This window comes from Triticum aestivum, chromosome 4D (genome assembly GCF_018294505.1).
Source record: "Triticum aestivum cultivar Chinese Spring chromosome 4D, IWGSC CS RefSeq v2.1, whole genome shotgun sequence".
Classification (NCBI taxonomy): Eukaryota; Viridiplantae; Streptophyta; class Magnoliopsida; order Poales; family Poaceae; genus Triticum; species Triticum aestivum.
The window spans coordinates 317,964,606-317,989,306 of NC_057805.1; positions in this window are offsets into that span (position 1 = coordinate 317,964,606).

Below are 24,701 nucleotides of genomic sequence, written 5' to 3' on the forward strand. Positions count from 1 at the left end.
TTCCATGGTTCATACCCCCCGATACTACCCATTGATTCATCAAAATAAGCAAACAACACATAGAAAACAGAATCTGTCAAAAATAGAACATTCTGTAGCACTCTGTAACTCTCAAATACTTATGTAACTCCGAAATTTCTGAAAATTTACAAAAACCTAAGAAATTTGTTTATTAATCTTCTGCAAAAAGAATCAGTAGTTATCACGCCTCTGTTAAAAATGAAAATTAATTTCCTGGGCGCAAAAGTTACTGTTTCTCAGCAAGATCAAATCAACTATCACCGTAAGCTATCCCAAAGGTCTTACTTGGCACAAAAACTAATTAAAATACAAAAACCACATCTAACCATAGGCTAGATAAATTATTTAATGCAAAACAGGACATAAAAAGCAAGAACAAAAATAAAATTGGGTTGCCTCCCAACAAGCGCTATTGTTTAACGCCCCTAGCTAGGCATAAAAACACGAATAGATCTAGGTGTTGCCATCTGTGGTATGCAATCCGTAAGTGGATCTCATAATAGATTCATATGGCAATTTAATTTTCTTTCTTGGAAAGTGTTCCATGCCCTTCCTTAATGGAAATTGAAATCTAATGTTTCCTTCTTTCATATCAATAACTGCACCAATCGTTCTAAGGAAAAGTCTACCAAAAATAATAGGACATGTAGGATTGCAATCTATATCAAGAACAATGAAATCTACAGGCACATAATTCCTATTTCCAAAAATAAGAACATCATTAATCCTTCCCAGAGGTTTCTTAATAGTGGAATCCGCAAGATGCAAATTTAAAGACCAATCATCAAATTCACAGAAACCTAACACATCACATAAAGTTTTTTGAATAGTGGAAACACTAGCACCCAAATCACACAAAGCATGGCACTCATAATCTTTAATATTAATTTTAATAGTAGGTTCCAACTCATCATAAACTTTTTCTAGGGATAGAAACTTCCAATTCAATCTTTTCTTCAAAACATTGCATCATAGCATCAACGATATGTTTAGTAAAAGCTTTGTTTTGATTATAAGCATGAGGAGAATTCAACATGGATTGCAACAAGGAAATACAATCTATTAAATAATAATTATCATAATTAAATTCATTTAATTCCAAAAGCATGGGTTCATTGCTACTTAAAGTTTTGACCTCTCCAATCCCACTTTTATCATTTTTTGCATCAAGATCTAAAAACTTTGAATCATTGGGACACCTTTAAACTAAACTTGACTCATCTCCAGTCCCATATTTATCAAGATTTATATTGTAAAACAAATATTCAATAGGAGTCACATCAATCACTTTAAGATCTTCATCATTATTTTCACGAAAACTAGAAGAACATGTTTTTACAAACCAATCTTTTTAGCACGCATCTTAGCGGTTCTTTCTTTGCACTCATCAATGGAAATTATCATAGCTTTGAGAGACTTATTAATATCTTGCTTGGGTGGAATAGATCTAAGTTTCAAAGAATCAACATCAAGAGAAATTCTATCCACGTTCCTAGCCAAATCGTCAATCTTAAGCAATTTTTCTTCAATCAAAGCATTGAAATTCCTTTGCCAACTCATAAATTCTTTAACACTATTCTCAAAATTAGAGGGAATATTATTATAATTTCCATAATAATTGTTGTAGGAATTACCATAATTATTATAGGAATTAATAGGAAACAGCCTAGGATTAAAATTACCTCTATATGCGTTATTACCAAAATTGTTCACAAAATTCACATCCATAGATTCATTATTATTTTCAACTGAAGTAGACAAAGGCATATCATTAGGATCAATAGAAGCACTTCTTCTAGAAAATAATTTCATAAGCTCATCCATCTTTCCACTCAAAACATTAATCTCTTCAATCGCATGCACCTTTTTATTAGTGGAAGATCTTTCGGTATGCCATTGAGAATAATTAAACATAATACTATCTAGGAGTTTAGTAGCTTCTCCTGAAGTAATTTCCATAAAAGTGCCCCCCGCGGCCGAATCTAAAAGATTTCTAGAAGCAAAATTCAATCCAGCATAAAAAATTGTATAATCATCCACAAATTCAAACCAGGACTAGGGCAATTTTGTATCATCAATTTCATCCTCTCCCAAGATTGTGCACCATGCTCATGATCAAGTTGCTTAAAATTCATAATATCCTCCCTATGGGAGATGATCTTAGCGGGGGGGGGGGGGAATACTTGGAAAACAAAGCATCTTTACACTTATTCCATGAATCAAATTTTTAGGCAAAGAGGAAAACCAAGTTTTAGTGCGATCTCAAAGTGAGAACGGGAATAGCTTCAATTTAACAATATCATTATCCACATATTTTTTCTTTTGCATATCACACAAATTAATGAAATTGTTTACATGGGGTGCGGCATCTTCACTAGGAAGGCCGGAAAATTGATCTTTCATAACAAGATTCAGCAAAGCGGCATTAATTTCACAAGATTCTCCATTAGTAGCGGGAGTAATCAGAGTACTAATAAAATCATTATTATTGGTGTTGGAAAAGTCACACAATTTGGTATTCTCTTGAGCCATCGTGACAAAGCAAGCAATCCAACACATGAGCACACAAGAAGCAAGTGAAAAAGATGAACGGAAGAGGGGCAAAGAAAATGCAAATCTTTCCGAAAATCGTTTTAGAAGTGGGGGGGAGGAAAACGAGAGGCGAATGGCGAATAATGTAATGCAAGAGATGAGAGTTTATGATGGGTACTTGGTATGGCTTGGCTTGGTGTAGATCTCCCCGGCAACGGCGCCAGAAATTCTTCCTGCTACTTCTTGAGCTTGCGTTGGTTTTTCCCTTGAAGAGGAAAGGGTGAAGCAGCAATGTAGAGATAAGTATTTCCGTCAGTTTGAGAACCAAGGTATTAATCCAGTAGGAGATAACGCACACGTCACTGAATACCTGCACAAACAAACAACAACTTGCAGCCAACGCGATAAAGGGGTTGTCAATCCCTCACGATTACTTGCAAAAGTGAGATCTAATAGAGATAGATAAACGGTAAAGTAAATATTTTTGATATTTTTGGTTTATAGATCGGAAAGTAAAAGATTGCAAAATAGTAAATTGGAAACTAAAATTATAGATCGAAAACTTATATGATGGAAAATAAAACCTGTGTGATGGAAAATAGACCCCGGGCCATAGGTTTCACTAGAGGCTTCTCTCAAGATAGCAAATAATACGGTGGGTGAACAAATTACAGCCGAGCAATTGATAGAAAAGCACAAAATTATGACGATATCTAAGGCAATGATCATGAATATAGGCATCACGTCCGTGTCCAGTAGACTGAAACGATTCTACATCTACTACTATTACTCCACACATCGACCGCTATCCAGCATGCATCTAGAGTATTAAGTTCATAAAGAGCAGAGTAACGCATTAAACAAGATGACATGATGTAGAGGAAGTAACTCAAACAATATGATGAAAACCCCACCTTTTTATCCACCATGGCAACAATACAATATGTGCCTTGCTGCCCCTACTTTCACTGGGAAAGGACACTGCAAGATTGAACCCAAAGCTAAGCACCTCTCCCATTGCAACAAAAACCAATCTAGTTGGCCAAACCAAACCGATAGTTCGAAGAGAATTACAAAGATATCAAATCATGCATAAAAGAATTCAGAGGAGATTCCAATAATATTCATAGATAAGCTAATCATAAAACCACAATCATCGGATCTCGACAAACACACCGAAAAAGAGTATTACATCGAATTCCAAGAACATCGAGGAGAACATGGTATTGAGAATCAAAGAGAGAGAAGAAGCCATCTAGCTACTAGCTATGGACCCGTAGGTCTGAGATAAACTACTCACGCTTCATCGGAAGGGCAATAGAGTTGATGTAGAAGCCCTCCGTGATTGAATCCCCTCCGGCGGGATGCCGGAAATGGCCCCTAGATGGGATCTCACAGGTGCAGAAGGTTGCGGCAGCGGAAAAGTGTTTTTGTGGATGCCTCTGGTGGTTTGGGGATATAAGAGTATATATAGGCGAAAGAATTAGGTCAGGAGGTGCACGAGCGGCCCACAAGGGTGGGGGCACGCCCTACCCCCTGGGCGCACCCTCTGTCCTTGTGGCCGCCTCGTGGCTCTTCTAACTTGATCTCCAAGTCTCCTGGTTTTCTTCTAGTCCAAGAAAAATCATCACGAAGGTTTTATTCCGTTTGGTATTCCTTTTCTGTGAAACTCACAAACAAGGAAAAAACAGAAACTGGCACTGGGCTCTATGTTAATAGGTTAGTCCTAAAAATAATATAAATTAGCATATTAATGCATATAAAACATCCAAAACAGATAATATAATAGCATGGAACAATAAAAAATTATAGATACATTAGAGACGTATCAGCCTCTTACTCCGTGCTGCCGGAGCTACCTCGATAACGACCGCGTGAACCGTACCGGAGCCAATTCACCTGCGTCGTTGTGCACGGCGCCGGATCGGCTCCTACTTCGAACGTGTCAAGGGCCTCGGCGCTGCTTCCTCATAGCCGTCTACCGTCGCGACATATCTACTTTCCTGCCGCCAGGAGCCACCGCAACTGCGCCGGCCTCACCGACTCAGCAGCTGGAGCTGCCTACTTCACCGGGCCGCAAGATAGGTCATACACTTAGCTTAAGTCACTTTATTTAGGCGTCAGTCGCCTGAAATTTTATTCTGGGCCAGTCGATTCCCAATGGGAAGTAGCACCCCTCAAGGTAGCGGAGCTCCTAGGCTGCTGGTTGGCTGGGGCAGCAGTGCCTCGGTGTTTATCTAGGGGTCCGGGGCACAAGTTCGCCGCGGAAGGAGCGCTTAGGTGGCCATCTTAGAGTTGCGTGGGTTGAAGATATTGCCGCCACCGGATCTGGATGATAGCGAGTCTTTGTGGTTTGGTCGGGGCCTGCGCGACCACGGTAGTGCGAAGGGGCGGGGGGCAGGGTTTTGGTTGGAGCTCTCGCGGCGAGGGACGGCGGAGGTAGGCTGCTCTGCCGGTGGTCGCTGGCTCTTCGGGGAAGATTCTGAATAGTGTCAGCCGGGAGGCACAAGATGGCCATCAAGCCATCCGGCGTAGATCAGAAAATACCAAAATAAAATAAAATCGTGTGACCCCAATTTAGTTTTTAGTCAATAGACGGGTGACCACTCTTGTACCTTACTGTTGATCTCTTAGGGTACTTCTTCAGATCAGAGATATGTGTCGTTCTTAACATTATGCGTTCTCTGCATCTTCTGCCACACCATCTTCCTTCTCACCGCAGGTGCTCCAACAAGGGAAGCATACACCAGAAAGGAGATATAGTCCCCACTCAACAGTTCCCTGCATCAAATGTATGTGCCCGACATGGACAACCACAACAACTACAGGGCCATCGACAAGTCAGCACATGATGCTCACTCCTATGGATGGCGACCAGAGAGGTTGTACCCTCATCTTACTTGTGTGCAACATTTATGCTTTCATTATTCATCTAAGCATGGAAAATAGATTGTCACATGTCACTGTATATTCATGCTGATCTCTTAAGAGTCTTGTTCAGGAGTTAACGTTGTTCCATAGTTCAGATAAGAGACTTGTTCTTTAGGTAACGTTGTTCCATAGTTATTGTCCATCAGCCAATGCTATCCCAGAGGCTAGTGATTCTACCACAGCTAGTATTACCTATGTTGTTCTTTAATACTTTTGTGTACCATCTAGTTAATCTCGAGTACAAACAATACAAATTCTGTAGCTTTCATCTGTGTTCTCCCTTTAGTTTTTGAGACCTGTTGCTGCTAGTTAAGCCTAGTCCTCTATTTATGGCATCTCCTACAAGCACTCATTACATAAATCTAACTACTAGTTGTCTTCCATGCATGTCAGATATAATTGCACACACCGATATATCCACAAGAACCTCATGGAGCAATATAATGACCAACAAACTTGACGTCAATGATACCCAATATGATGGAACATGTAAAGGCAGTTTGTTCACAAGACTTGCAGAAAGATGATGAATCCTATTCACCCCACAAGGTTCTTGCTCTAACTTGGCCTGTGATATGGGTACAACACACATATAATGTCCTAGAGTGCATCTACTCTGTTGGAATGCCATGTGCTTAGCCTGCTGATCATGCATGTACTTATATCATGCCTTCCTGTTTTTCAGTAAGTATTCCATTCATGATAATATGTTTTCAAATTCAAGTATTATCATTCTACTCTATCGCAATACCATCTGCTTAGTTTGCACATCATGCTTTTGAATATCTTATGCATTGTTATTCATCAGTATGTACTCCATCTGTCTACCATACCATGTTTTTTTACATTGAAGTGTTGTTCTAGTGGTCTGTTGCAATGCCATCTTAGTTTCCCAATCATACACGCATATGTTGCCTTAGTGTTTTTCTGTGCGTACCTATCATACAGTTTTACATTCAACTAGTGTTTATCACTCTGTTGTCCTGCCGTATCCCTAGCTCTTATATCATACTCCCTCCGCCCGTATTACATGTCGCAGAAATGGATAATGGATGTATCTAGAACTGAAATACACCTAGACACATCCATTTATTTCCGGATGGAGGGAATACATGTCAATATGTCATGCATTTCTATTCTTCAGTACCTATTCCATCTCTCTGCCGTAGCATGTTTTATAATTAAAGCACCATTCTTCTATATAAGGCATGCACAGGGAAGACAACTATGTTAGAATCTGAAGGGTTACAAACAAGATACAAACACCAGGAGATAGTAAACTAACTCTAGTGTTCATAGATACTGCTCCAGCACAAAGAAACCCAACTCCTACTACTAATAAGCAGATTCCAATGGCCAAAGAACTAGTCTGCTCCAGTGTAGCAAAAATATGTCAACTCCATTCTAAGAAGCGTTTGCATATCCTCGCATCATGAAATTTTATAGCATTCAGATCATATTTTCTACATGTTTCTTACCCATCTCTCTTTTAGAAAATAAGCTTAATGGATAGAAGACTTTCTATAATGGGATCGTGTTCGAGGAAAGTATCTTGCGGGAATTCTCTGTGCTCCAATGCTGATATAAGTACCTGTTGTATCTCACTATATTTGTACATCAACATGTATTTTGTTAATTGGTGTGAATCCAACCTTTATCTGATCTAAGTTTACTTGTAGCGAAATGTATAATTAAAGGCGACAATGTTGACTTTTGTAAGGAAAATTGCCTGGTAGTTTTGCATACTGAGTTGCATGAGTGTACTATCTCATATCATGCACGTTACTAAATTGTAGTGTTGTTTTGGTTGCCCAATCATTCATTGTGTCAATGTTGCTTTCCTATTACATTACATGGCTGATGATAGTTGTGCCATATTGTGTTAATTTGGTGTAGACTGGTGTGGTTTGGTTGCCCAAACGTTCATTGTGTCAATGTTGCTTTCCTATTATCTGACCTGGCCAATGATAGCAATGCTAGTGTGTTAATTTGGTGCAGGCTGCTGAAGATAAGAAGACAAAATTTGAAAATAGCAAGGCAACCCCATTGTTTCTTTCCAATAAATCTAGGCCAGGTAATATGGCAATAACTCTTGATTACTCTATTCGGTTCCCCTCCTAATTTTTGTTATGATGCAGTGGTCGAGACACTCCCCACAATCAATAATACAAGCTTGCCAAAATCGCCATCTGAATCTGTTCAGTTTCCTCTGTCTCGAATCCAACGGAGAAATGTATGTTTGTGAACCAATTACTGGCTGAAGCAATGATGGAAATCATGGAGGAATCAGAGGACACATTCTTGCGTAACAACAACTGATCAATGTTTTCAGAGACAGTGTAGCAAAGAAGGAAGAACTTGCCCACTTGCTTATGGGCGTTATCCACGCTGAGGTTGCAGATTGTGAGGTTGTAGATCGTTAAGTTCTGTTCATTTATTTGCATTGGCATCAATCTTTGATTGCCGAGCGGATGTAATTTCCTATAGTATATGCTGGATGTTCTACGTTTTCCCTTGTATGCCGTACGTTTGCTTAGCGCGCCTCGCATTCCAGCCAACTGGTCGCTAGGAAGCCAAAAAAGCAGTGAAATTAATAGCTAGCACGAACAGTCGTTCGACGTTATCTAATTGGCCTACAAACATGTTCGAACTTTAGCGGGCCCATTAAGTTGATGGGCCATAACCAGGCCAAAAGCTCTATTGGGCCGCTATAATTGAAACGAGCCAATAGTTAATGCTTGGCCCTGTTACCTCCCTGGTCGTTAACAGGCCGACATCAAAGCAAGCAATAAGTGGGCCCATTCTATTTCACGGGCCGTTAACAGGCCGATACTAAGGTCGGGCTATATATGGCCCAACTGTATTGTGGGCCTTTAGCAGGCCGAAATAGATAGCGGGCTCATACTGGATCATTAAGAGCATGAGCCACTAAGAGGCAGAAAGTCAGGTCGGAGTGTATATGGCCCAACTATGTTGTGGGCCTTTAGCTGGCCGAAAGATGAACCGGGCTGGTATGGGACCATGAAGAGCATGGGCCGTTAAGCGACCAAAACTCAGGTCCGACTGCAAATGGCCCAACTCATTTATGGGTTGTTAACAAGCTGAAAGACACACCGGGCTAGAAATTGGCCCAACACTTAAATGGGTCGCTAAAAGACCGAAAGACGTACATCCTAAAAATTGGCCCATCCCTTGAATGGGCTATTAACAGGCCGAAACTACATCGGGCGATATTGAGCCTAAATATATAGTGAGCTATTAACGGGCGCGAACTGACGATGGGCTGCAATGGTGTCAAATAGTTAACGGGTCATTGACGGGCCGAATTGACACATCTCGTATGGGCTGTGGGATTAAATGGACCAGACACAACTAGGCCCTATATGGGCCGGCCTGCTAATTTTGAATAGGTCGGCCTCTTTCACCTAAATGGGCCACTGTTGGGCCTTGCCACGTGTCAACGTATCAAAGGCGCCTCCCGTACAATGAGTGGATGACATATGTCCCAATGCTGAGGCGACACATGGATCCTCCGGCGAATTTGTTGCAATCCATGATAAATTCATCCCATGCTTATGAACAAAATAAAGCTTTTACTAAACATATTGTAGATGCCATGATCAAAGCTTTGGAAGAAAAATTGGAGTTAGAGATTTCAATTCCGAGAAAATTGAATGATGAATGAGAACCTACTATCAAAGTCAATATTAAAAATTATGAGTTTTTTGCTTTATGTGATTTGGGTTCTAGTGTTTCCACAATTCTGAAATCTCTATGTGATGTGCTTAGTCTTACCGATATTGAAGAATGTTCTCTTAATTTGCACTTGGTGGATTCTACTATTAAAAAGCCTTTGGGAAGAATTAATGATGTTCTTATTCTTGCAAATAGGAATTATGTGCCCATAGATTTTATTGTTCTTGATATTGATTGCAATCCGTCTTGTCCAATTATACTTGGTAGACCGTTTTTACGCACTATAGGTGTCGTGATTGATATGAAAGAAGTGAATATTAAATTTCAATTTCCACTAAGAAAGGGTATGGAACACTTCCCTAGAATAAGAATTAAGCCACCATATGAATCAATCATGAGGGCATCCTATGGATCTAGAACTAAAGATGACAATACTTGAATCTATGCATTATGCCTAGCTAGGGGCATAAAACGACAGCGCTTGTTGGGAGGCAACCCAATGAATAAATTTTATTTTTGCCTTTTTATTTCTGTTCTTGAGTCTTTAAACAATTATGCCACTATTATGATTGTGTTTTTATGTTTTAGTTAGTGTTTGTGCCAAGTAAAGCCTTTAGAATCATGTTGGGTGATAGTTGCTTTGATCTTGTTGAAAAACAGAAACTTTGTGCGCCAGTAACAGAATTGTTTAAAATCACAGAAGGGTGATAAAATTCTGAATTTCTTACATAGGATTTATATACAAATTGCCTAAGTTGTCCTAATCTATCAGAATTTTTGGAGTTACAGAAATATACGAAGCTCTCAGATTACTACAGACTGTTCTGTTTTTTGACAGATTCTGTTTTCTTTGCGTTGTGTGCTTATTTTGAGGAATCTGTGGTTTGTATTGGAGGGTATAAGCCATGGTAAAGTTAGAATACAGTATATATAATGAAAAAATAAAATATGAATGGGTTTGCAACAGTACTTAGAGTGGTGATTTGCTTTGTCATACTAACGGATCTCACGAAGGTTTTGTTGAGTTTTGTGTTATTGAAGTTTTCAAGTTTTGGGTGAGATCACGATGGATGAAGGAATTAGAGTGAAAAGAGCCTAAGCTTGGGGATGCCCCATGGCACTCCAAGTTATTATTCAAGGAGAACCAATCAACTAAGCTTGGGGATGCCCCGGAAGGCATCCCCTCTTTCTTCTAACGTCCATCGGTATTTTACTTGGAGCTATATTTTTATTCGTCACATATCATGAGTTTTTCTTGGAGCGTCTTTTGTCATTTATCCTTACTCGACACACCTATCTGAGAGAGCCAAAATTATGCTATGATTTGTTAGAATTGCTCTTTATGCTTCACTTAAATTTTTTGAGCTATGGAATTGCTCTAGTGTTTCACTTATATCTTTTTGAGCATGGTGTGCTTTAATATTTTTGAAAAAAATGCTCTCATGCTTTACTTAGATTTGTTTGAGCGTTATTCAATTTTTGAAGAAATTCTCTCATGCTTCACTTATATTATTTTGAGAGATGAAAAAAATTATGCTCATGTTCTTCACTTAAATTGGTTTGAGCTTATCAAAAGCAACATATTCAAGAGGGATATAATAAAAACTTTCATGAAGATCATTGGAAAAATTAAACTTGATTCCTCGTACTAGTTTTGAGATATGATGATAGTGATACGTGAGCCATGTTGGTGAGTAATTATGCTTTAGTAAGAATATTGGTGTTAAGGTTTGTGATTCCCCATGCAAGCACGAAAGTCAATAGTTATGCAATGAAATTACATCCTACTTATGGTGCATTATTCGGTGTTAGTTATGCTTAATGCTCGCTTATGTGATTTTTCGTTTCTTGGTTGGTTGCTTCTCAATCTATTTGCTAGCCTCCACTTGTACTAAGTAGAAATACTACTTGTGCATCCAAAATCCTTAAACCCAGTTTTGCCGTATGAGTCCACCATACCTACCTATATGCGGTATTTCTCCGGGCCGTTCTAAGTAAATTTGTATGTGCCATCTCTAATTTTCAAAGTGAATTTCCTTTTGTGTCCCGTACCGCTCATGAAGTGGCAGGGGGTGGCCAATATTTTCCGTGCTAGATGTGTTATTCTCAAGATGAGTGTTTATTCACTTGTCATTGCACGAGAGTACGGCAGTAATAAGGATCCACAGTCCAAAATGAAAAAGAAATTTACTTTATGTTGTCAAATAATAAATTCCTTGGAAAGTGTTGGTATGGAAGGCACCCGTGGATACGGCTAGCCATGGATTGTGAAACAATGGTGGAAAAAGGAATAAACTTTATTTTTGTTTGGGAACCGCCTATGATATATCTTGCATGGAAAGTGTTGGGAATTACTTGGCCGTTTTCGTTGATGGGATGCCTCTCAAAAAATTTATCTCTCAATTTTTGCTTTGAGCTCTGGCACCTCTACAAATCCCCAATTACCTCTGCGAAGGGCCTTTCTATTTACTTTATACAATTTTTATTTTTACTTGAGTCTCCATCTTCTCTTATAAAGCACCAACTAGGGGGCACTATGATCGTACTTGAGCATTGGATATAGCTAATATGCAAGTGTGTTTCATGAATGGATCAATAATTGAGCATGGTGGGCTAGGGATAACTTTCTTTAGTGTTGATATTTTGAAAGACATGGTTGCTTGTTGATATGCTTGAGTATTGAAATCTTCATGTCAAAACTAGACTATTGCTTTGAACCATATAAAAGTCAAAATGTCCATGCTACAAAAGAAAAGAATATGTGATGAACATGTTAGGCAGCATTCCAAATCAAAAATTATGTTTTTATCATTTACCTACTTGAGGACGAGTAGGAATTAAGCTTGGGGATGCTGATATGTCTCCAACGTATCTATAATTTTTGCTTGTTCCATGTTGTTATATTATCATTCTTGGATGTTTTACAATAATTTTGTAGCAACTTTATATCATTTTTTGGGACTAACCTATTGACATAGTGCCCAATGCCAGTTGCTGTTTTTTTACTTCGCAGAATATGAGTACCAAACAAAGTCCAAATGCAGCAAAACTTTTTGGAGAATTTTTCTAGACCAGAAGACACAAGATGGGCCAAAGAAGTACCAGAGGGGGGCTCCTAGGGGAGCACAACCCACCAGGGCGCACCGCCTCTTCACCCTATAAATACCCAAATATTCCAGAAACCTTAGGGGAGTCGACGAAACACAATTCCAGCCGCCGCAATTTCTAGAACCACGAGATCCAATCCAGACACCATCACTTAGTGTCGGTGCGTAGAGAAGGTCGGCACCTATTGGATCACACGGATCGCTTCTACGGTTTGGCAGGGAGGAGGAGTGGTGCAAAGAGCGGATCTAAAGGTCAACACGACTGATTTTTATACAAGTTCGGGCCGCTGAGAAGCGTAAGACCCTAGTCCTGCTTGATTGTGTATTATGTGTTCTTGAGCTCCCGCTAGCTGCTCGCATGCATGCTGGGCCGAGAGGTTCAAAAGTTCGAATCCTCCTCCAGTACGCCGTGGGCCTCCTTTTATATGTCCAAGGGGCTGCCACAGTGACACACAGGAGGTGTAAAGCTGCTACAGTACCTATGTTTATCGCCGGTGTCTTAGGACAAACGCCATAAATGCACTACTTACATGCCCTCTTGCTTTATTGGGGACGGGAGGAGAACCCGTCCTGTCCGTTGTCGCCTCGCCCTATCTTGACACGCATCCACGTCGACGAGGCATGCAGTGCCAAGTTGGCTGGCCGGCTGCTGCGCTGGAGATGTGGCAGGGTCTTCACGAAGATCTGCTTGTCGCCACGCAGGTGCTTGCGAGGCAGGCTGGCCACTTTGCTGGAGTGGTGACGGGGTGGCGGAGTCTTGCTGCGGTCTTGCCGATGCCCCCGACAAGGATCTTGCCGGAGCCTCATCTCCAGGCCCTCACAAAGATCTGCACGCCACTACGCGTGCGCCCTTGGATCTTGGTTATAACATTGTCGATGGTGTCAGAGCTCTCAACCACAAGGGTGCCTTTGTGAGTGATCTGCAAATTGTCCCCGGCAAGGATCTTGTCGGGGCCTCACGAGCCATCCTGGCAAGGATCTTGCCGGGGGCCAGCTCGTCCTCTGGCTTCTAGTCTCTGGCTTGGCTGCTTCTCCTCGCCTTGTATCTTGTTCTCGGTCGCCCCACCCCCCTTCAGGCCTCACCACGCGTGTGGCTATGACTGCCCGTGCACAAGTATGGGTGCTAAAGAGCCCAAACATTAGCACACCGACAGGAGCCCCCAAGCCTGGGCCATACACGGGTGCGAGGCGTCATTGGGCCAGGCCCAAACAGTGCGCTGGCACGCGTGGCAGGGGAATAACTGCCATAATCATCTCGTCTGTAGTGCTCGCAGTGGCTGATACGTCTCCGTCTATCTATAATTTTTTATTGTTCCATGCCAATATTATACAACTTTCATATACTTTTTGGCAACTTTTTATACTATTTTTGGGACTAACATATTGATCCAGTGCCCAGTGCCAGTTCCTGTTTGTTGCATGTTTTATGTTTCGCAGAAAACCCATATCAAACGGAATCCAAACGGGATAAAAATGGACGGAGAATATTTTTGGAATATTTGGAAAATATGGGAAGAAGAATCCACGCGAGACGGTGCCCGAGGGGGGCACGAGGCAGGGGGCGCGCCCCACCCCCTGGGCGAGCCCTTGACCCTCGTGGGCCCCCCGTAAGGCGGTTGCTGCTCTTCTTTGGCCGCAAGAAAGCTAATTTTCAGAGAAAAATCTGGGCGAAGGTTTTAATCCAATCGGAGTTACAGATCTCCATATATATATACGAAACTGTGAAAGGGCAGAAGATGGGAGCGCAGAAACAAAGAGAGACAGAGAGACAGATCCAATCTCGGAGGGGCTCTCGCCACTCCCATGCCATGGAGGCCAAAGACCAGAGGGGAAACCCTTCTCCCATCTAGGGAGGAGGTCAAGGAAGAAGAAGAATAAGGGGGCCCCTCTCCCCCTCTCTTCCGGTGGCGCCGGAACGCTGCCGTAGCCACCATCATCATCACCGCGATCTTCACCAACACCTCCGCCATCTTCACCAACATCTCCATCACCTTCCCCCTTCTATCTACAGCGGTCCACTCTCCCGCAACCCGCTATACCCTCTACTTGAACATGGTGCTTTAAGCTTCATATTATTATCCAGTGATGTGTTGCCATCCTATGATGTCTTAGTAGATTTTCGTTGTCCTATCGGTCTATTAAAGTAGTCAATTGCTTAGGGACGATTTTGCAACTCCTACCACCACTTTTCCACACTCGTTATATTTACTTTATTGTTTCTTTATCTAAACAGCCCCTAGTTTTTATTTATGCGCTCTTTATATTCTTGCAAACCTATCCAAAAACACCTACAAAGTACTTCTAGTTTCATACTTGTTCTAGGTAAAGCGAACGTTAAGCATGCGTAGAGTTGTATCGGTGGTCGATAGAACTTGAGGGAATATTTGTTCTACCTTTAGCTCCTCGTTGGGTTCGACACTCTTACTTATCGAAAGAGGCTACAATTGATCCCCTATACTTGTGGGTTATCAAGACCTTTTTCTGGCGCCGTTGCCGGGGAGTCATACCGTGGGGTGAATATTCTCGTGTTTGCTTGTTTGCTTTATCACTAAGTAATTTTTATTTGCTGTTCTTAGTTGTTTTCTATCTTTAGTTATGGGTAGGAAACGCAAAATACCAAAAAAAATTAGTTGTACCTACTGAACCAATGGTTGAAGAACCACTCAAAATCTATCACACTCCTGAAGCTTTTTACTTGTATCATCTTCGATCCCTTTGTGCTCGTGCTGAAACCCCAACTAGCTTAGTTGAGGGCAAATCTTTAGATGAGCATGCTTGTTATGTGCGATACCATATATCTGAAAAAGGGAAACTTTTAGTGGATCAAATTCATCGTTTGCAATGCTATGCTTGGAATCTATGTGAAATATATGATGTTACTTGTTGTTCTGAAAACCCTAAGAAACACCTTCCCTACCAATGTGATTTTATGGGATCGTATCTTCGTATGCTATGGGTGTTTATAATTACTATGATGTTCAACAAGTTGAAGAATTTGTTGCTTTTAAGGGTGCTTATTAAATTGCTTCTTTGATTGAAACGTATGATGCTACTCTTAACAAATCTGAAAATTTTGCCATACTTGAATATTGTTATGATAATTATGCTTCTAATGCCTATGTTAAACCATATATTGAGGACTCCTCTACTGTCCAAGAAGAGACTAATATTTTGCAGGAGTCTATGGAAGAAGAAATTGATGAAACTGTGAGCTCATTGGATGAAAAAGATGATGAGGAGAGCGAAGAAAAAAAGGAGGAAGTACGGATTAGCTACCCATGCCCACCTTCTAATGAGAGTAACTCTTCAACTCATACATTGTTTAATTTCCCTTCGTGCTTACCGAAGGATGATTGCTATGATGACTGTTATGATCCCGTTGATTCTCTTCAAATATCCCTTTTTGATGATGCTTGGTTATGCTTGTGGCCAAGATGCCAATATGAATTATGCTTTTGGAGATGAACTTGCTATAGTTCCTTATGATAAACATGAAATTGTTGCTATTGCACCCACGCATGATAGTCCTGTCATCTTTTTGAATTCTCCCGACTACATGATATCGGAAAAGTTTGCACTTATTAAGGATTCATTATATTGATGGGTTGCGTTTTACTATTACACATGATGATTTTGATAGAATATAATATGAATGTGCTTGCTGCTCCTACTTGCAATTATTATGAGAGAGGAACTATATCTCCACCTCTCTATGTTTCCCACACGATAAAATTGCAAGAAACTGCTTATGCTATGTATTGGCCTTTACTTGATGTGCATGAATTGTTCTTGTATGACATGCCGATGCATAGGAAGAGAGTTAGACTTTGTCATTGCTTGATATATGTTGCCTTGTGCTCACTACTAAATGCCAAATCATTGCTAATTAAAATTGGCTTTGATATACCTTGGGATCTGGGTGGATCCATTACTTGAGCACTATATGCCAAGCTTAATGGCTTTAAGGAAAGCGCTGCCAGGGAGACAACCCGGAAGTTTTAGAGAGTCATTTATTTCTGTTGAGTGCTTTCATATAGTTTAAAAACAAAAAAAATAAAAAGGGGAACCTAAAACTTTTTCAAAAAAGAAAAGCGAAAGTGAGAAAGACGAGCATTGTTAAAGTGGGAGCTAGCCTTGAACTTTGTTCATGCTCACGGAAACTTTGTGAATCTTGATTACAGAAAATTTTCAACAAAAATAATTATCCCCTTGTACAATTCCATTGTATTATAAAAATAATGTGCCAAGGTTTTCCTTTAGGATGTTTACAATGCTTGTTGGTTTGTGCGGTGCAGGACAGAAACTTTGGCTGAAGCGCGCGATTTTACATTTTTTACTGGAATGTCAAATGGTTCGGAAACTTTTTGCAATGTCTTTCTATACAAATTCTTTATTTTTCATAATTTTTGCAGAATTTTTCAAGTATCAGAAGTATGGTGAATGTTCAGATTATTACAGACTGTTCTGTTTTAGACAGATTCTGTTTTTGATGCATAGTTTGCTTGTTTTGATGAAACTATCGATTTATATCAGTGGATTAAGCCATGGAAAAGTTATATTACAGTAGCTATAATGCAAAAACAAAATATGAATTGGTTTGCAACAGTACTTAGAGTAGTGATTTGCTTTATTATACTAACGGATCTTACCGAGTTTTCTGTTGAAGTTTTGTGTGGATGAAGTGTTCGACGATCGAGAAGGTCTCGATGTGAGGAGAAGAAGGAGAGGAAAGAGATCAAGCTTGGGGATGCCCAAGGAAACCCAAGTAAATATTCAAGGAGACTCAAGCGTCAAAGCCTGGGGATGCCCCGGAAGGCATCCCATCTTTCTTCAACAAGTATCGGTATGTTTTCGGATTCGTTTCGTTCATGCGATATGTGCAATCTTGGAGCGTCTTTTGCTTTTAGTTTTCACTTTTCTTTTATGCACAATGCTGGTATGAGATAGTCCTTGGTTGATTTATAGAATGCTCTTTGCACTTCACTTATATCTTTTGAGTATGGCTTTATAGAATGCTTCATGTGCTTCGCTTATATCATTTGAAGTTTGGATTGCCTGTTTCTCTTCACATAGAAAACCGCCATTTGTAGAATGATCTTTTGCTTCACTTATACTTGTTAGAGCGTGGGCATATCTTTTGTAGAAAGAATTAAACTCTCTTGCTTCACTTATATCTATTTAGAGAGATGACAGGAACTGGTCATTCACATGGTTAGTCATAAAATCCTACATAAAACTTGTAGATCACTGAATATGATATGGTTGATTCCTTGCAATAGTTTTGCGATATAAAGGTGGTGACATTAGAGTCGTGCTAGTTGAGTAATTGTGAAATTGAGAAATACTTGTGTTGAGGTTTGCAAGTCCCGTAGCATGCACGTATGGTGAACCGTTATGTAACGAAGTTGGAGCATGAGGTATTATTTGATTGCTTTCCTTATGAGTGGCGGTCGGGGACGAGCGATGGTCTTTTCCTACCAATCTATCCCCCTAGGGGCATGCGTAGTAGTACTTTGCTTTGAGGGCTAATAAACTTTTGCAATAAGTATATGCGTTCTTTATGACTAATGTGAGTCCATGGATTATACGCACTCTCACCCTTCCATCATTGCTAGCCTCTTCGGTACCGTGCATTGCCCTTTCTCACCTCGAGAGTTGGTGCAAACTTCGCCGGTGCATCCAAACCCCGTGATACGATACGCACTGTCACACATAAGCCTCATTATATCTTCCTCAAAACAGCCACCATACCTACCTATCATGGCATTTCCATAGCCATTCCGAGATATATTGCCATGCAACTTCCATCATCATATACATGACTTGAGCATTCATTGTCATAATTGCTTTGCATGATCGTAAGATAGCTAGCATGATATTTCCATGGCTTGTCCATTTTTTGATATCTTTGCTATGCTAGATCATTGCACATCCCGGTACACCACCGGAGGCATTCATATAGAGTCATATCTTTGTTCTAGTATCGAGTTGTAATATTGAGTTGTAAGTAAATAAAAGTGTGATGATCATCATTATTAGAGCATTGCCCCAGTGAGGAAATGAGGATGGAGACTATGATTCCCCCACAAGTCGGGATGAGACTCCGGACTTTAAAAATAAATAAAAGAGGCCAAAGAAGCCCAAATAAAAAAAGGCCAAAGAAGCTCACCAAAAGAAAAAAAAAGAAAAAGATGAGAGAAAAAGAGAGAAGGGGCAATGTTACTATCCTTTTACCACACTTGTGCTTCAGAGTAGCACCATGTTCTTCATATAGAGAGTCTCTTGAGTTATCACTTTCATATACTAGTGGGAATTTTCATTATAGAACTTGGCTTGTATATTCCAATGATGGGCTTCCTCAAATGCCCGAGGTATTCATGAGCAAGCAAGTTGGATGCACACCCACTTAGTTTCCAGTTTGAGCTTTCATACACTTATAGCTCTAGTGCATCCATTGCATGGCAATCCCTACTCCTCACATTGACATCAATTGATGGGCATCTCCATAGCCCGTTGATTAGCCGCGTCGATGTGAGACTTTCTCCTTTTTTGTCTTCTCACACAAACCTCCATCATCATATGCTATTCCACCTATAGTGCTATATCCATGGCTTGCGCTCATGTATTGCGTGAGGGTTGAAAAGGCTGAAGCGCGTTAAAAAGTATGAACCAATTGCTCGGCTTGTCATCGGGGTTGTGCATGATTTGAATGCTTTGTGTGGTGAAGATGGAGCATAGCCAGACTATATGATTTTGTAGGGATGAGCTTTCTTTGGCTATGTTATTTCAGTAAGACATAATTGCTTGGTTGGTATGCTTGAAGTATTATTGTTTTTATGTCAAAAGATAGACTATTGCTTTGAATCACTCGTGTCTTAATATTCATGCCATGATTAGATTATGTGATCAAGATTATGCTAGGTAGCATTCCACATCAAAAATTATCTTTTTTATCATTTACCTACTCGAGGACGAGCAGGAATTAAGCTTGGGGATGCTGATACGTCTCCGTCGTATCCATAATTTTTTATTGTTCCATGCCAATATTATACAACTTTCATATACTTTTTGGCAACTTTTTATACTATTTTTGGGACTAACATATTGATCCAGTGCCTAGTGCCAGTTCCTGTTTGTTGCATGTTTTATGTTTCGCAGAAAACCCATATCAAACGGAATCCAAACGGGATAAAAACGGACGGAGAATATTTTTGGAATATTTGGAAAATATGGGAAGAAGAATCCATGCGAGACGGTGCTCGAGGGGGGCACGAGGCAGGGGGGCGCGCCCCTGACCCTCATGGCCCCCCCGTAAGGCGGTTGTTGCTCTTCTTTGGCCGCAAGAAAGCTAATTTTTGGAGAAAAATCTTGGCGAAGGTTTCAATCCAATCGGAGTTACAGATCTCCATATATATACGAAACGGTGAAAGGGCAGAAGACGGGAGCGCATAAACAGGGAGAGACAGAGAGACAGATCCAATCTCGGAGGGGCTCTCGCCCCTCCCATGCCATGGAGGCCAAGGACTAGAGGGGAAACCCTTCTCCCATCTAGGGAGGAGGTCAAGGAAGAAGAAGAAGAAGGGGCCCCTCTCCCCCTCTCTTCTGGTGGTGCCGGAACGCTGCCGTGGCCACCATCATCATCACCGCGATCTTCACCAACAACTCTGCCATCTTCACCAACATCTCCATCACCTTCCCCCCTATCTACAGCGGTCCACTCTCCCGCAACCCGCTGTACCCTCTACTTGAACATGGTGCTTTATGCTTCATATTATTATCCAATGATGTGTTGCCATCCTATGATGTCTGAGTAGATTTTCGTTGTCCTATCGGTCTAGTGAAGTAGTCAATTGCTTAGGGATAATTTCGCAACTCCTACCACCACTTTTCCACACTCGCTATATTTACTTTATTGTTCCTTTATCTAAACAACCCCTAGTTTTTATTTACGCGCTCTTTATATTCTTGCAAACCTATCCAAAAACACCTACAAAGTACTTCTAGTTTCATACTTGTTCTAGGTAAAGCGAATGTTAAGCGTGCGTAGAGTTGTATCGGTGGTCGATAGAACTTGAGGGAATATTTGTTCTACCTTTAGCTCCTCGTTGGGTTCGACACTCTTACTTATCGAAAGAGGCTACAATTGATCCCCTATACTTGTGGGTTATCAGTGGCCCGTGAATTGCCTTTATTCATGGGGTGTTAACCGCCATTCCACGCTTCCCACTGTGCCCGCCTTTTCCGCCACGTACCCCGCATGCATGGCGCCGGGTCGGTGGCGGACGCGCGGGATATGGCAAGGCGCACCATGGCAGATACCCATGTGCCTTTGATTGGTGCGGGGAGGGCGGTCGACGACCCCGCTCGTTGCCAATGGCTTTAATGAGCCGGATTCGAAAGAGCCCTTCTGGGAAGGCATAGCACCAGCCCCCAGCTCTTCCTGCCTGGCTATAAAAGGGGAGTTGGGCGGAGGAAGGAGGGGCATCCCCTTGCGTGGGCGCGGTCGCGGCCGTCCCTTTGCGGAGGCGACTAGATCTTCCTCTCGCCAGAGAGCTGCGACAGTTAAGTTAGAGCCAGACGCTCAAGAGAGAGGCGCTGGGCGTGATCGCGGTCGGCGAGGCGGTCGAGGCAGAAGAGGGCGCTGAAGGGGAGCACCCGCAGCGCCGCCGTCTCCTCCCGCTTCGTCAAGCGGCCATGTCGGAGACACGGCGCTGGAGTTCATCCTGCAGCTGCGCGAGCCGCCGCACAGCCGCCTTCGCCTTCCTGAGGCGTTCGCGAGGGTGCTGGAGGTGGACCGGCCATCGAGGTTGAGGCTTCACATGAAGGGATGTTGCAATGGTGACATGTGGGCGAACACGAAGTTCCCCGTCCCTCATGTAATGCTTCTTCGTCGTGGTTGGAAAACCTTCACATGCACCCACTGCCTGATCAAGGGGCACGTCCTCCACTTCAAATTGGTGGAGGCTTGTAGCGACCCGACCCGAATGGATCAAGTCTCTGTGCTTAAGTGTCATCCCTGGATCGGTATGCTGAAACACACAGTACTTGAGGATTTATAACAGAGGTAAATCACATGTATAAAGTAACGTAAATACTATTACCTCAATCCAAAATAGCGGAAGTAAGAACAAGGTTGTGGATTCCCATCAACACCCACGGCAAAGTTGAGTGCAGAAATCGTAACCCTAACGTATCACTTACTCGTCGTAAGATTCCTGCAACATGAGACGTTGCAGCCACAAAGGGTCAGTACATTGAATGTACTGGCAAATTCACACCATAGGATAATGATGAATAAAGGCTATCACTACATGCATATTTGGCTGGTGGAAAAGCTCTATGGTTATAATGTTTTTGCGAAAAGCCAATTTTTTCCTACATCAAAGGAATATATTTTATTTAACGACAAAGTTGGTTGATAAATATTGAGAAGGTTCCTCCAAATCAATCCCAAAATAATAATCATTAACCCAATCAAATTAATTAAATAAAGTGTTGAGATCAACATGATAATTCAAGAACCAGAGACTCAAGATGTCCATAAGCGGGGAAACGGCTAATCATGATTAGTTTGTACACTCTGCAGAGGTTTGCGCACTTTTCCCCACAAGACTCGATCTCCTCCGTTAGATTTCTCGCACTACATGGTGTTTGAGAAACGGATGACCGAGACACAGTCTTTCAGAAGCATTAACTCTTTACTTTGGGTGGACAGTTACACCTACTTTCCCTCTACATCTGCTAGCCCACCACTGAAAGAGGTCACACAACATACTCAACTATGCCAGAGCCCATAATGGCTTGTGGCTGCACACGGAAGTTTCTAGCACGAATAATCTTATGATCCCTTTGAGCCCGGGTGGCGGACCATAGGAGGATCACACGGTATATCCCCGGGATCTCCTAGGACAACACTGGATTCCCCAGGTGCCCAAAACAAGCAATCCACCCAGATGTGTATTAAAGTTGCCACCTTAAGTTGAACCATTAAATAACAATCTCACATCTGTCATGGATTCACTCACCCCAAACCATGTCTACGAGCATAGCATAGCAATAATAACATAACGTAGAAGTAACTCCCAACGTTTGAATGCAGGACAATAGGTTCCTACCTCATCAACTACTTCCCAATACCCACATGTTATCAAGTCCTACTCATGCAATGTTTGAGAGTGCAACTAATGCATAAAAACTGGGTATGAAAGGGATATGATCAAAGTCTGAACTTGCCTGTACTGTTGATGAAGATGATTCGCACTCATAACTCCTGATAGTTCTACTCGTCACACTCCTTCAATCTATCGTAATCAAGCAATAGTAACCACACATAAGCAATCACTCAAAAGATCGGAAAGAACGAAGAAGACAATTCGGAAAACATCAAAACCAAGAAAATAACTCTTGCAACATAAAACAATTTCTAACAGGACCAAAATTATGTGAATTTGGCCTTATCAGAAAGTTTAGGTCAAGAGCTTCGATTTGTAACAAGAATCAAATCAAACGGAGTTATAAAACTCAAGTTATGAACAAAAGAAGTTTGAATTCAAATCTGTTTAAAAACAAATTTTAGATTTTCAAAAAAATGTTTAAGTTGTTTTACTGGATAGAGGAGATCATAACAAATAAGTGGGCGTTGGCTTCGTTTGATTTGGACTAACGAGCAAAAACTAGTGACCGATTGAAGTACATGGACTAATCTGTAAATAAAGTATTCACGGATTGGTCCCTAGCTGAAATAAAAAGAAAAAAGAAAAAAAACTATCGAGCGAACGCTCGCTACAGAATGCTAACGAACGAGAACCGTTCGCTACCGAATATTACGGACGAACATCCGCTAAATAACTTAACCATAAAACTAAACCGATCAAATAAAATAAAACCAAACTAATAAAAAATAGACGAATCTAGTGGTTTTACCGGTTCAGGGAAAATAAACCGGCGGCAGCGGCTACTCCGGCGAGATGGCGCGCGGTTCCGGCGAGCGAGCGGCGCGGCGCGGAGGCGAGCGCGCGACGAGGCGGCGGAGGGGCGCGGCACGGCGGCAGGCGGCGGCGCGAGCAGCGGCGGGGCAAAGCAGCGGCGGCGGCGCTGGTGGTGTGCAACGGCGGCGACGCGGAAAGTGCGGCGAGATGCGGGCGTCGGCGGCGGCGCTGCGAGGCGAGCTGGCGGCGGGAACGGGACCAGGGGCTGCGCCCTCGCCTTTTAAAGGCGGAGGAGGAGGCGGTTGCGTGGGGGAAGGGCAGGGAGGCCGGGCGAAGCACGGCGGCGGCGATGCGTGCTCGCTCGGGACTCCGTCCCGAGCTGGAAGACAAGCGAGGCGTGGGGTCGGGCCAGCTGGGCCGTGGCCTGGCGATTTGCTGGGCCGGCCCAGTTCGGCAGAGAGAAGGTTTTTTTAAACCATTTTTCACAGACAACAAAAATAATAAAACAAAATAAATTAAAAATATTATATAGGCATATAATATATCAAAATTTTCAGAAAAAGATTTCCTACATCCTGAACATTTTTCTAACGTCAAATAAAATACTCAAAAATTCAAATAAAGCAAAGAGTGCTACTGCTCTAATAAACTCCACTAAAAATTATTTTAAAAATACCAAAATTATTTCAAAATTATTTCTCTCCAATTTTATATTGTAGGGAATCATTTTACCCTAATTTCCATATATTTTATTTTTGGAGAAAAATAATTTGAATAAAATCCAAATAACTTCAAATTGAAAGTAATTTCCAAAAGGACTTTAAATTTGATCCTTTTAAACTTCCAACTCATATTTCATATGTTTTGAAGAAGTCATTTTATCTTCTCTCATGAAAATCATTGAGTTGCTTAATGTTTCTGAATTTAAAATATGATCAAATGAAATTCTAATATTTTCAACAACCCTTTTCGTTTAAATAAATGGAAGAAGTCATGTCATCTTCTCTCTAGGGTTTTATGATGAAAAGTATTTGAATTCACGAAGACCAGAAAGCAAAGGTGAAAGGTTGGGAAACTCATTTCATTCCCTCTCATTTAACTTTCAAAAAGTTTCGAATTTCACTCACTTTCAGTAAATCAATCACACAATCAATCAAATCTATCTATTTAATATAACATTCCAAAATTTAGAATTTTGGGATGGTACAAACCTACCACCCTCTAAATGAATCTCTCCCTCGAGATTCGGAGAGGCTAGAAAGAAATAGGTTAGGTTTGGGGGTCTTCTCAAAATCCATCAATCGTCTCCGGGGTCTCGGGTGCTACCACCCTTAGAAGCATTGTTACGGTTCCATCAAAACTCATATACTCCATCCTTATTCTTGACAGTGTCGGTCTTCTCAGATTCTCAGGAAAAATTCCTTCTCTGGGCTCTTCAGGTAGTGGCATAACCTTTTCCTCAATACTTATGTCCTTTCATCCGGGT